The following is a 14,059-nucleotide window of genomic DNA, read 5'->3' as shown; positions in this document are numbered from 1 at the left end:
TTATTTATTATTTTTTTTGTCTTGCAGGGGCATTAGAAAATGTAGCCAGCGCACGTGCGACGCTCAGTTCATATCAAAAATTAACAGCACGAAGCAGCTTATCATCTAAAAACATTAGAAGAAAATTAAGTAGGTTGCAAAAAAAACAAGCACTAAAAATTATAGAGTAACAGATTTATGATCATCTGTGCAACCTTAATCCGTTCCACTTTGCTGGTCCAACCCATACAGTGAATAAGTCAGAGAATCTATGGAAAAATATCATGTGGCTACAAAATTATAATTACAGTTGCATCTGTTTTTCCTAACTTTAGAAATGTTCAGCTTTACAAACTAGATCGCATTTTTGTTTAAACTTCCCAGGTTTTGGTTCTAGTCTGCAATAACAAATTGTTTTGTTTTGTTTTTTTATATGCCGTATTTAAACATACTTCATCCACAGAAGTACCAGGGAACTCTATTAAATTATCACATTGTCACATCGAAACAGACTTAATTAATACAATTTAGGTAGTTTATTTTTTTCATTTTCACTGAATCTGAAAAATAAACTAGATTAAGTTACACTTCCCATGGAGTTATTTTCCATACAGCAAGCTTTGTATATACTGTATGGTTTCCTTTTCCAACAACAATAAAAGTGCAAAATCGGGCCAAATGCTATTTTCAATGACATTTTTGAATTCATTAAAGCTTTTTTCTTTTATTTACTTTGGGCCTTCAAAGGGATTATCGCCACTGCATCTTCAAAAAACAGAACTTCATGCCAACATCGTCGAGTCTGGGCAAACTGCTCGAAAGGTTAAGGACGTGACTATTAATCCAGCTGTCAGAGGTGCTGGGATAGCACGGCTTCCACTGCTTTTGGTGTGCAAAAAAAAGTTGATTACAACAAAATATGAATCTACGAACGCAATTTCACGCACCCAGAGAAAATTCACATACAAGTATTTTTACTATGAAGTGTTAAGAGTAACCTCTATAGAAAAATAACCGTGTGGACACTAGAATAAAGATGGGAGAGCACCAAGAAAGCCTGCAGACAGTACAAACACAAGCCTTAATTTAAATTAAAGCCTTAATTTAAAAGAAAGCAAGAGTTGCATGCTGCTGAGGCAGAGCTAGCTCAAGTCCTTGTTCCTACCCCGGGAGTCTCAGAGGTGTACGTACCGCGGTGCTTCACCACCAGCTCTCCCTTTTTCCATGAACCAGCACCCTTAAAATGACATTTGGAGACACAAACTGAGCTATTTTACACTTCGAATCCACTCCAGGAAATTCTACCTACCGACAATTAGGCTTCTGACTGATTACATCTCAATAAACACCGGGACTTTGCGCTCAGCTTCACCTAAGTTGAGATACAAGCACCTTGTAAACGCTCCAGTTTCACGCGTAACAGCATCGTGCACGCAGCACTTCACTGTTAAATCTGAACTTAGGAGTCGTACGAGAATGCAGCATGGCTCCTACTATAAATGTTCGTGCTGTAAATGTTTCCAGAGCGCCCAGTTATCACGCCTGAGATCCTAACACGGCATCTCCCATCGTTAAAAACCACTCGCCTGCTCTCCGCCTCTCCGCTGAGCGCGTTGGGAGCAGGGAAGAAAAGCCTGGGGAACTCATCCTGCTTGGAAATCTCCGCTCATAAAAGAGAAAGAAGCAGCCAGCTGTTTACAGAACGAGCCGCAAGACCCGGGACTCTCCTTGTCAGCAACCACGTCCGAGAAGCACAAGAAAGACAAAAGGGGTGAAGCTCCCACGCCCAGCCTACAACAGGTTGAACTCCGGCGTGTTTATTTCCAGGCACAATTTTTCCAGTATGATTTAAAAGAACTGGTCACAAGCATGTGTCAAAATCCTTTGCAGGTTAGTCAGACTTTTTTTAAACAAGAACTTCAAAGACCGAGGCTTGAATAGCACTTCCAGTAAAAAGCTCATCTCTCAACTTCTTCAAGACCTTTGAAGTGTGTTGATAAAACTGGATGTAAAGTCTCAGATTAAGAGCAAAACACAGGCTCTGGGGGAGAGAAGAGAGGGCGGACCGGTTAGAAGTATGCTGTTTACAAGAAATAAGAAGAAAGAGAAGTTAAGGAGTCCAAGCTGTGAGACTTCTTGTGCGCTTTACACATGAATTTAATTGATTTAATGGCCTGAAAACTTCAGGGCTTTCCTCTCCTATTTCTTTCAATCCAGGAGTTATACAACGCCAACAGAAAAGGGGAAAAACGAGAGAAAAATATTTTCAGCTTTCATTTTTAAGCCCTCGGTGCGTGGTTTCACTGGAAAATTATAATACCAACTTTATTTTTTTATTTATTAATGAAACAACGAGCACGACTCTGAGATCCCTGGACAGGGAATGGATCACTTTGCTGGGGGTTGGGAGCTCTCCCTGCTCCTGGGGCCCTTATTTCCCAAAGCCAGCACAGGAGAAAACCCTAATGTTAGGTGTATAACGCTGTCAGCACCTACCCATTTGGAGGCCATGCGATACCTTTCAAATTCAGAGCAGTGTTGTGATTCTAAACACATCCCTCTGTTCATAATCAAGGCCTGAGCTGCACGTCTGTAGGAAAGCTGCTGATTTTGTTTGGTTTTGAAACAGTTCCTCGTCCCTCTTTTCATCCTAGGAATACAAGAACCAAGCCTTCTTGCCTCGCCTGCCATGCTGCTTTATTTTTCGAGTCGTTGCGTGCTGCAAACCCAAAAGAAAGAGACCCTTGGAGTTTCAGATGTCAAATTAGAAAAGGAAAACAAAAACCGAATCCAAAGAAACCCGGTTCTCAGCTCGTTTCATGGCATATTCCACGACATATCGTTCAAAATAAACACAGAATACACATAAATAGCTCAAAAATAGACATTTTAATGATTTTTTTGTTTCAAAATAGCTAGCTACAGGATCAGCCTCGACTGGGACATTTCTGACACTTGTTTAAAGCAGGACCTGGTGCTTACGGATCCCTTTTTCCTCCGCAGAAGGGTGCCAATGCATCCCACAACCACTCCACTCATCTGTGGAAGCTGTAAGCTGACAATTTATAGCTCTTTAGAGCAAAATATGGGTACCGGAGAGTTCACTAACCAAGGCAAGCCAGTAAATTGTTGATTTAGATGTTGCCTGCGCTGTTTTCATTTCCTAGATCACCTTCCTGCAGCTCCGACTCGCATCTAAGACAAGGCAAACCTCAGCGTGGACACGCTGGTTTAAAATTGACCACCAGGACAGCCTGCCTCAGCTCACAGAACAAACTAAACCAGGTTTGAAGAGGTTTAGGAGCATCCACACAAAGATTTACCCACGCTGCTTTACAGACCTACCTCGTTTGGGCACGGCGACCTCATCGGGGCAGCACCTCCATTCCAAGCGCATCCAAGGTCCAGCCCCAAAACCACATCCTGACTTTTTCCAACTCCCCCGAGGGCACCCTAAGGGAAACATCCCACTGCTCCTGGTGCCGAGATATGCTGGGCTTGCTTCCCGAGCAACTGGGTCAACCACACAAGAGCCTACCTGTCTTTCAGGGGAACGAGGAGGAAAAGCATCGCAGGATGATCAGCGCAGAAGCTATCGAGCCTGCATTCTCCCCGCAGAGCGCGTTGGCTCTAGCCCAAAGCCAAGCGAAGCCTAGTTTCTAACCTACATTCCCAGTCAGGTAAATTAGTTCAGGCTTACAGAACCTCCAAACCAGTTCAGCAGATCTGCCTTTTGTAAATGACAGGGGCGCAGGCAAACCGTGCGGCGCTGACACATCCTCGATGCTCGGGCCGGGGCTCGGAAGCCTCCGAGCGCTTTGGGTTGGAAGCTTTTGGTGTGGGACGGCGTTTCGGGTGGTCATCATCCCACGGGGACGCTGCTGTGGTGGTACAAACCTGTTCTGAGCCAGCCCGACTCTCACACGCCAGGCTCTGGGTGCAAAATGCGACGGTGCTCACGAGTGAGCCGGAATTTTTAACATCACAGCTACAGACAAACGAACTATTTCGGGTCCTGCTGCACCAGGGGGAGAGGTTAAAGGCTCCCTGGCTGCTCTCAGACGCTCCCTGCTACACCTCCGCCCTGCCAGCAGAGCCACTTGTGCAAATCCTCCCCAGCTCAAGGAGCTGGATGAGCTCAAACAGCACCAGGGGCTCGCACATCACCGCCTCCTGCCCCTTTTCCTGCACCATCCCTTCCCAACGGGCCATAAAGCACTCTTCTGCTGCAATATTATCTAAAACGAAACCAAAACGCTCAATATTTAGGCTGCTGTGACTCCTGTCCTGCTGCCCAGCACCATCCAGTTGCTTCCCCATCACAGCTCTGCTCCTCCACCTCTTGCCTTTGGCTCCGACTTCAAGTTTTTGGACGCGGCGTCCACTTTTCCTCTATTTTTCCACCAATCTTACCCCGCTGCAAACCCGGACCAGGATTCCCAGGTGCTGCAGCAATCCAAATAGCATATAACCATATAACCACCAATAAAAATCACTTGTTTGCATCTGCCAACAATTAAAGCCTGTATATACAGGAGGGGTGGCCGCATGCTACTGGGTATTACACGCTGCCTCGGCCCTTCAGCAATACCTCGTTAAAATATTTGCCTGCAACTCCGGGACATTCCTGCCCCAAACCCTGTCTTTAAAGGAAGAATCTAACTTTAAAACCCCCCCCTTTTTTCTTTTTTCTTTTTTTTTTTTTTAATTCCTCCCCTTTGATCAAGGAGATAAGAACCACGCTTCAAAGAAACGCAGTCAACCGAGCAAAACAAGAAGAACTTGTAGCATAAATAGTTTCCTTCTACAAAATACACTCTTTTTTTTTTTTTTTTTTTTTTTTTCAACCGGCAAACTATTTATGCAGGAGCCGGGATATTTTTAGCAGCGGCGCTCACACCTTCGTTTCTGACAACCCCTGCAAAGGCTCATGCAAATTACACCCCCCCCCCAACTCAAGATTAGCGAGCGCCGAGGTGCTGATCTCCAGCAGATCTGTTTGCTGAAAATATTCTCCTGCAAGGCAGCCGAGCGGCGTTTGTCAGCAGCCCACCCGACAGCCGTGGCGAGAGCCCACAGGAAAGTCAACAGAGGGCACATGCTCCCCGACGCGGACTTTTACAACGTGAGAATGACACTGACACTACTCCAATAAATCTAGAGTGGAAGTGTATGACTAATTACGGGAATTAGTCATGCAATTGTGAGCATGTGTCTCAGCATTATCGGAGGGCACGGCTCAGGGAAAACATGAGCACCGAAATCAAAGTCAACCACTAGCGAGGAAGAAGCCAAGGCCTCCTCGCCTCCCCCAACGCTCAGCTTCCCCCCCCCCCTCCTGCTCCCTTCCCGGGGAGCCTATTTGTTTTGGAAGCGGGGATTTGCGCTGCCATATTGTTTGGCAACACGTTTCAAACGCCAGATACCCATCTTGAGCAAATAAGTTGAGATTTAACATTTCATCATGCCCATCGGCTGCAAGCCAGGTAGAGCGCTGCCAGAGCTACTACTGTTTATTATCTACCATCGAGAGCTGTTTGTCCCCTGAAGTGGCAACTTGAACTTTAATCATTTCCACCAAACAGCCCTCCGGAGTGGGAAGGCTTCACCACTTCCCCAGAAAATCAGCAGCTTTGCACCCAGCTTTTCCTTCTTCACCACGTTTCTCACCCTGCTGCTGCACCAGAGGCCCGGGTTCATCGCTGTACGTGCACCACGCGCCGCAGCCAGTCCCGCATCCAACATTTTCAAAACTTTATCTAAAAGCAAGCGATGTTTAGAGCACGGGGACACTTACTGAAGTTATACAGGCAGAGAAACACAGCCTCCAAACTGCAGTGGGACAGCACGTCTCTAAAAGCACCTTTTTCCTCCCTATACATTGAGCACCTTGCACCTAGAACTCGCCAGGTACACCCCTCTTCCATTCATCGATATAAATACAAACACACACACGCAAATATTGCATGCACAGGCGTATATATGGATATCCTGCCAGCCCACACAACCCAGGGCTTTTTTTTTTTTTGCCTTTTTTTTTTTTTTTTAAAAGGCTGAACCAGCAACACAAAGAATCCAAGCCCCGAGACGAGGCGAAGGAACATGCAAGCACCACCCACCCCCGGGTCCGAATTTCCAGCTACGATATCCTTTGCTGTGTCACTCTTTTTTTTTTTTTTTTTTTTTTTTTTTTTTTGGCTATGCCCTATTTGGGCAGCGAAAATTCAGCATCTACCGGCCACCCGGGGGGCCGAAAGAGCAGCCCGGAGGGAAGGAGCCCCCCCACACACACACCTTTTCGCCCACCCCAAAAAAAAGGGTGGTTTTGGGGAGGGGGGTGTGAATCCGGGAGAGCATCGGCGAGGCATCGCGGCCGTGACCCACTTCTCGGCCGCCGAAAGGTCAAAGCGCACCTAGGAAACTGGAGGCTCTCGGCGCCTCCGCCAGCCTCCCTCGGAAGGAAACGGCTTTTCCGCCACCGATTTCCGACGGCCGAATGTCAGATATTCCCCCCCCCCCCCCCCAACCCCGGCGAGACCCCAAACCCAGCGGAGATTTTGGGAACCTGCTGCGGGAGGCGATCGAGGGGGAGGTTTGAGGGACAGGGCAGCGGGTGATGGGCACCCAAAGTCGCTGCCTGCCTTTGGGGGGGGGGTGCTGCCATCTCCCCCAAACCCAGCACGCCACAGCAGACCCGTTTCAGCCTGAAATCACCCCAAAACCCCCCCGATACCTCCGAACCACCTTCAGCCTCCCCCTACCTCCAAAAAAACCCTGACGGCGCCCAACTCCCTCACCCCAAAAAACCCTCTGGGGAGAGGGGGGGGGGGAGACCGGCCTCGGAGGGGGGCACAGCCTCAACCTGGGGGGGTAAAGGAGGAAATTTGGGGCTGGGGGGGGGGATTTGAGGAGGATGCAGCAGGCAAACAAAGAGCTGTCACCGCCAGCAGCGCCGCCGAGGCCTCCCCAAGAGGGGGGGGGGGGGTCCGAGGCTCACCCCCATCCCCTTTTCCACCACCCCCCCCCCCCCAAAAAAGAGGCCGGCGCCCTCCTTTTCCCTTCAGCCATCTTTCCCCGGGACGTGGAAATCAGGAGGGCTCGAAAACTGCTCCTCCACTTTATTTTCCTCAACTTTTATCATTAAATCTTCCAAAAAAAAAAAAAAAAAAAAAAAAAAAAAGAAAGGAAAGGGGGTGGATGAAGGGGAAAGGGGGGGGGGAGAGGCTCGCTGCCTCACAACCCCCCCCCCCCCCCCCCCCTTGTGGTATATCGGCCCCCACAGCCGCCATAGCAGCCCTGTAGGGGGGGGGTGTGCAGGGGGAGGCCGTGCCTCCACCATCCTCCCCCTCTTCTTCTCCCCCCTCCCAGCCATGACAGCTGCCTGGGGGGAGGCTCCCGAAGGGGCAGTCCCAATGTGTGCAGTGTGCGTGTGTAATTTGTGTGTCCCCCCCCACCACCACCACCACCAACCCCAAATCCCGGCCTCCAGCCGGACACACCCCCGCCTGCGCGGCGGGGCAGCGGCGTGCCCCGGCCTCCGTCCCTCCCTCCCTCCCTCCCTTCTCCCTCCTTCTTCTTCTTCTTCTTCTTCTCCCTCCTTCTTCTTCTCCCTCCTCCTTCCCTCTTTCCGCCCCCACTCACCTGCCCGCCCGGCTGACAGCAGCCTCCGGCCTCTCTCTTCCCCACCACCGCCGCCACCGCCACCCCCGCCGGTCGCTCAAGGCGACAGCGACTCCCCCGGCCGAGACGGCGGGGGCGGCCCCGGGGAAAAGGGGAGGCTGCGGCTCTTCGGTTGAGAGGAGGACGAGGAGGAGGAATTATGGAGGGAAGGGAACGGAGGCTGGCTTGTTTCTGGGGGCCCCGCTTCCCCCCGCTTAGCGCGGGGCTCCCGGCCACCCGGGGCCCCTTGCCTCGGCGGCGCGGTGGAGGCTGCGGGGCTCCGCCGCTCGCTCAGCCCTCCCGGCGGGACGGGGCGGAGCTGGGCATGGAGGACGAGGGGGGTGGCGTCGCTGGAAGCCGCCTCCTTCTCCTCCTTTCTCCTCCTCCTCCTCCTCCTCCTCCTCCCTCAGCCGCCATCTTGCCGCCCCCCCCAGCCCCATGGCGCCGAGGCGCCCCTGGGCTGAGGGAAGGGGGTGAGGGGGGAGCCGGGCGCCATCTTAGCAGCGGTCATGGCGCTGAGGGGCTGAGCCCTGCTCTGTGTGTGCCTCAGGTGTTTCACTACCTCCGTCTGCCCCGCCACCACAAACCATCTTTATGTCTTTAGTAGCACAAAGCTCAACCGCTTCATCCTCCACACGCCCACCCAGCCCAGCCTCGTCCTCCATTAGCTCCCCACGGAGCCCCATGGAGGCTCTCGCCTCCCTCCTGCTCGCCAGCATGGTGCCACAAGTCGCCCGCCAGCTTCGCTTTCCCAATCTTCATCCCCTGCTTCAAGGAAGAGCTGATGGCCGCCCTACGTCTTGAGTTAGCCTTGCTCTCCTCCGAGGCAGGCAGAGCACCGAAATACCTCTATTTTCGCTTGGCACCGAAATAAAAAGTTCAGTGAGGGGTCCGGGGTGACAGGCAGCCCCGTGCAGACCTCCCCGTGCTCGGTCTCATCTGAAGCATTTTTTTCTGCTGTTTCCACCTAAAAGTGCTGCAAGTGGAACAGCCGCAATTGCTCCATCAACTGTTCTCTCGCATCCTGGCTGCGCGGTGTTACATTATTCATCGTCTCTGTGGAGCTGTGAAATCCCCAAACACCTTACGTGTCACGAGGCAAAACAACTCAATGGGCTGAATGGTTAAAATAAACCAGAGCTTCAGGTGGCTCATTTTCCTCCGTGGGGGCTCTTTATTCCCCGGGGCCTTGAAGAGTGCGTTTGTTACAACCAAACAAATTGGCCTTGAAAGGCCCAGTCAAACGCACGAGATCGCAAATCCACCCGGCGTAGTCACCCCCATCGACGTCTGATCCGGATTTCGGCTTCTTTTCGGGGGGACCCACGCAGTTACCTCGGAGGTTTTCTGCTTCCCAAGGGGAAAACCCCCGTGCAGGCGTGCATTTCATAACTGCCTCATTATCTCCTGAACAGGATGGGCAGGCTGAGCCTGAATTAACTCTTTGGAAGGTAAAGGGCTAGGGGATATTGATTGTGTTTGTTGTCTTCCCTCATTTGGGCATCAAGAGGACTTCTTCTGGGCTAATTCATACCAGCGTGGTTATCCGGAGGTATATTTGTATCAAAAATGCTATGTATTTTGTCCACCTTAAGCTAGGCAAGTGATTCATGATTTATTTTTTATTTTTTTAAAGGATTTCAGGCCTGTACGTGTCCACGAAAGCACTGAAACGAGGGGGAAAACGCTGAAGAAAAACGCAAAGCAACGTAGCGACCCGTGATCGTGCACCCAGGCCGAATTCCCTGCTGCAGAGCCCACGCTGCCTGCGAGGTGACGAAGGAATACTCCTGGTTCCCCTTTAATTGCATACTTCACAGGGGCTGAGGCAACGCTAGCTGCCGCTGCATGCTGCTGCATGACCCCTTGTTGCAACACATCTCGGTGGAAGTGCTACCAGATTCCTCCTGCTCCTGCTCCCTCCGTGACAGCAGCAGGGGGAAGGAAGCTGGGTAAAAGTCCCTGGCTTTTCCTCAATTGCCAGCTCGCCACTGCCTCTGCAGGCTGTGCCCACTTTGCTTTTACTCAGGCAGAAAACGCTCAGCCTTCAGGACTAAAGACCAAGCCGTAGAGCTTGATGTTATATTCCCCTCCGTGAATTCCTCCGGAGGAAGGGATATATGAGCTAATCTCAGGCAGTCAGGGCATTTTGAAAGTTTGCCGTGATATTAACGCTGAGGAGTATAAAGCCATTTTTATTACTTTAATCTGCAAGTTAATTTTTAAATGGAATGCGGGTATAAACAATGCCATTTTTAAGTACATTACAGCGCTGTCAGGCTGTGACAATTTAAATGAATGAGACTTCAAAACGTATTATGGAAAGGATTAAATGTCTCACTGAAGTACACATGGCAAAAATGAAATCCATCAGTAGGATGAAATTATATTAAAACTTCCTAGAATTAAATCCGAAACAAAGGCCTCCCCTACCAGGTAAGTGAGACTGCCTTGGGTGAGGCTTTATCTGAGGGCAGTTTTAATTTCCAACTGACTGCAAATGACAAATAATTCGCTCTTGTTAGATCTTTCCAGCCCAAGCACTTTGTAAAACAAGATGATATGATTATCTTCGTGTTACATTTACACAGCAGCGTTTAAGAGGTTGAAGTGGAGGTCAAGCAACAAGTGAGCAGTGGAATCGCCAACCAAACCAGCGCCGAGGTTTTCTGCTTGTCGTGTCCCTCTGCGTTACGCTGTCACCAGCAGCCTCTTTTTCCATACAATTCGCTTGGACTAAAGTCCATTTTCGGGCTTTATTTCAGTTTACAAAGCAGGCTATTTTAAGAGTTTCTTGTAAGTCACAAGCAGCCACCATACAGTCGTTAACCCAAGAAGGTAACTTTAATCGTAGGGAGTTTAAAAGCTTCTTGGCCAAATTCAGCACTGTAATAAGAAATAAATATTTTCTTTGATGATGGCTTTGCAAGCATTTAGGGCAAGCATGGTTCTTTAGAGCTCTGCATATTCTCTAAATATGAGCTTGATTCTCTTTCATGCTGAGCCCCTGATGCGTGCAGAGCTCCCCCCTTACTACCAACTTACTTATTCACTAAAAATGCAGCAGAAATGGTAAAATTGGTCCAAGTGGGGGCTGAACAAGAACGCTGGGTGTGGCAGCAGCAGGAACAAATGGCAGAAGGCTACAAGAGTGCTATTTGGTGATGGCATCTGGGCCAGCAGGTCGCAGCGATTGCAGCGTGGGTGTAACTTCGGGGAGCCTGGCGACCTGGGGCAGGTGTCCCCATGGGGTAAAACATTGCTATCAGCTCCTAAAATATGGTGAAAGCTCACATGTGAAAGGAGAACCGAGACCTGAGGATGAAGATCCAGCTCGTTGCAAGATGAGGCAGAGCCCCAGGCACAAGCGCTTCGGTGCCTGGGCACCACTTGGTGCCTCTGAGCACCTGGGTACAAAAATACGACCGAAACCAGCTTTGTTTCAAGTTCTCTCCCCCCTTCCAAGGTCTCAGGTGCAGGTGTGCTGTGTATTTACCGCAACGTTGGGCCACGGTTTCCTGTGTGGCAGCCTTTTTGCTGGCGTTCGAGACCTCCACGGGGCACGAAGGTTCGGCTTTCTACCCGGCGGCGCACGCGTTGCGCTGAGCACCGAGAGCAGGACGCTTTCAGCACCCTGCTGGAACACCATTTCCATACCTCTGAACTTAAACAACCTCAGGGCTGTGCCAAGACGAATGCCCAGCCTCGTGGAGGTGAATGAATGGGTTCACATCCAACCCGTGCCAGCCGATGCGAGCGCCGTGCCCTGGCTGCAGAGCTCCGGAGAGGAAATCCTTGCCGGGGATGGGATGGTTGGTGGAAGCAGCCCCGCTCGCTGGGGAAGCCTTAATGAAAAGCAGCTCATCAGCACTTACGTAACCTAATGATAATCCGGCTCAGGCCGGGCAATGCTTAAAGCCACAGCGTCTCTCTGCCGTGACCTATTTTACGCTCGATGCAAGGGCAGCAGCGTGAGGTTCGTAACTTTGCCGGGGTTTTTATTGCCTGCCGGGAGCGAAGCCCCACACACACACGTTTCCCCTGCCTTCCCGGCTGCTTTGGGTTCCTTGGTGGCTTTTTATGGTATCGGCTCCGAGCGCAGGCACAGCAGAGAGCAAATTGTAAACAGTTCGGAGGAAAACACTTCGTGTCCTGCAGGAAGCTCGGCGTACTTCAAGCTCAGCTTCAGAAGCTGCCCGGGGTCCGGGGGTATGTTGCAAAGCACTTCTTCTGCCATGCCGAGCCACACAGAAAGCTTTTGTGTTTTTATTAGCCCTCACAGAACAAAAATGTATGCTTCCACATTCCAGGCTCATAATTACATTTGACTTAAGAAATTCATTAGGACTGCGCTGGCATAACTCGAACTCGTACAAGTGGCCGGCTCCCTGGGATCTTTTTTTTTTATTATTATTATTTTTTTTTTACCTCTCCATCTACAGAAACATCAAGAGGAGATTAAATGCAGAGATGTTGATTCAGATCTCAGCGTTTAATCTGACCACAGATGGTGTCAAAGAGGGACAGCCGTGCAAAATAGCGACAGATTTTTTCCTAAACAATCGCTTTTTTTGTTTAATAAAGACAGAGAACGAGGCACCAAAATTAAAATATAGAGGAAATCTGTTGCCTACGGTTCCTCTCCCAGAGAGCTCTGAAGCGTTATGAATGGGCCGATTGCTGTTAATGATTAATAACGTGTTTATATTTATGTACTTAACTGAAGTTATTATTGTAACTGTTATTAATTGCTATCTTTAACAGGGTAAATATGCCATTCTTCATGACACCGGACAACTTAATGACACAGCTGGTCACCAAAAGGAGGCCGTAACGTCGTGCTAAGCAGAAGAAATACTGCCTGTTACGTGGAGGTATGCTCATTTTACAAGACACGCTTACACAGAACCTCGTTGGTTTGAAATCAGCGATGCCAAGACCGTATATTTGCTACCACAAGGAATACCAGGCTTTGCAAAAATTTATTACTGGGCGTAGCACTTAATGCTGACGGATTCCTGGAGCAGATTGTGTGGATCCCCCCTCTCTTACGGCTCGAAAGTTTGCTCGAGCTCGTCAGGAGTGGTTTGGAAAAGCCAAATTGTAATGCCTAAGATTAGGCAGCTGAAGGTCAGAAATGAAATTACTTTGAAAAAGGTTTACAAAACTTCGCGTCGCTGGACGTATTACATGACATTTAGAAAAAGAATGATAATGAAAAAAAAAAAATAATTGTGGTGATTGCGTTTGTTGACATTTGAAACATCTCCCCGTGGAGCTTGCAACCCAACCACGGCCGCGTTGTGCTAGCCTTTAAGAAACAGAAAGTGGAACTAAAGGAAATTTATTAAAATAGTGTGGCTGATTATAAACTCTAAAGGGAAATCAAGTAACCTCATTTCCTTATCTCATCTGAGCAAAAGGCTAAAAAAAGGGGGTGGGGAAATGCACTTTTTTCGGTTTTAGTCATCTCAAGGATTACTAATCACAGAAGTACAGCGTAATTTGAGGTGCATTTCGATATGCTTCCGAGCCCTTTAAAGTGGACTTCTGAAATCAGAGGCTAAGGTGGTGTTGCTCATTGATTAAGGGGTAAGGGGCAGGGGCTAAAGAGCTCCTTCCAGCCCGGTGCAGGCACCAGGTCCCTCAGAGCTGTGCAGGATCAGGCCAGGTAGGTGTCAGCACCAACATCATGCAGTTCTCAGCAGGCAATCTTTGAGATTCGGCTCTGCTCATAATGCACTTGGCTAATTGGATAATACCGCAAAGAGACGAGAGGATTTTCATGTGCCTTCCTGAAAGGATTTTTGATCGTTTCTGAGTTTTTTTTTGTGTGTGTTAAAAAATATATTGATTGTTGCAGCCTGTGAGTGGCGTGATAGCTCCCATCAGAGTTGGTGGAACTTGTCCTTTTTTGGCCATCCCGCCGGCGAGACCAGGCACTGAAGAGGGAATAAACCAGAGCTATTCTGTAACCCTACCGAGCCGATCCCACTGAGAACTCCCTCTGTTTACTCATCTGCACTTAAAGACTTGTCAGTTTTATTCAGATGTCTACTCGGTCTGCGAAATACTTTCCTTAACCTACTTTTGATGCCTTTGAAGTATCATCTGCTTCGCTAGTTTGAAGAGCACTAAAGCCCTCGTGCAGCCAATAGGCACTTAAGTGCTTACTTTTAAACCCATGAGCAGCTCCGTGAGGCACACGAGAATTGCTGCAGCTCGACAGATCTGTCAGTCCGTCTCCTTCACTCCTTTGTCTCTGACAGCGCTCCGACACCAGATTCCTGCTCCTACGCCTCCCTCTCCCTTCCCCCCCCAGTGTGTTAGGGAAAGGAGAAGAGGGCTGATGCCACGACAGCAACTTCCCCACTCATCTGGGCTCCTACAACGCCGTGGGTGCCACCACGGGGCTGATAGC

The 14,059-nt window shown here is 49.6% G+C and overlaps 1 protein-coding gene across 4 annotated transcripts in view; it reads right to left on the bottom strand.

Annotated features, from left to right (window-relative positions):
- NCOA1 (nuclear receptor coactivator 1) overlaps positions 1 to 7,925 on the bottom strand; it is a 151,167-nt gene extending 143,242 nt beyond the window's left edge. For all 4 annotated transcript variants that reach the window (XM_084284549.1, XM_084284550.1, XM_084284552.1 and 1 more), the window contains exon 1: positions 7,621 to 7,925. The gene's annotated coding sequence lies outside the window, so the exon portion shown is untranslated. The remainder of the gene's footprint in view (positions 1 to 7,620) is intronic.
- Between the last annotated feature and the right edge of the window lie 6,134 nt (positions 7,926 to 14,059).

The sequence above is a fragment of the Netta rufina genome (assembly GCF_964035555.1).
Source record: "Netta rufina genome assembly, chromosome: 3".
Classification (NCBI taxonomy): domain Eukaryota; kingdom Metazoa; phylum Chordata; class Aves; order Anseriformes; family Anatidae; genus Netta; species Netta rufina.
Note: the sequence above shows the minus strand (reverse complement) of the source record. Positions and strands in the feature narration are given on the sequence as shown.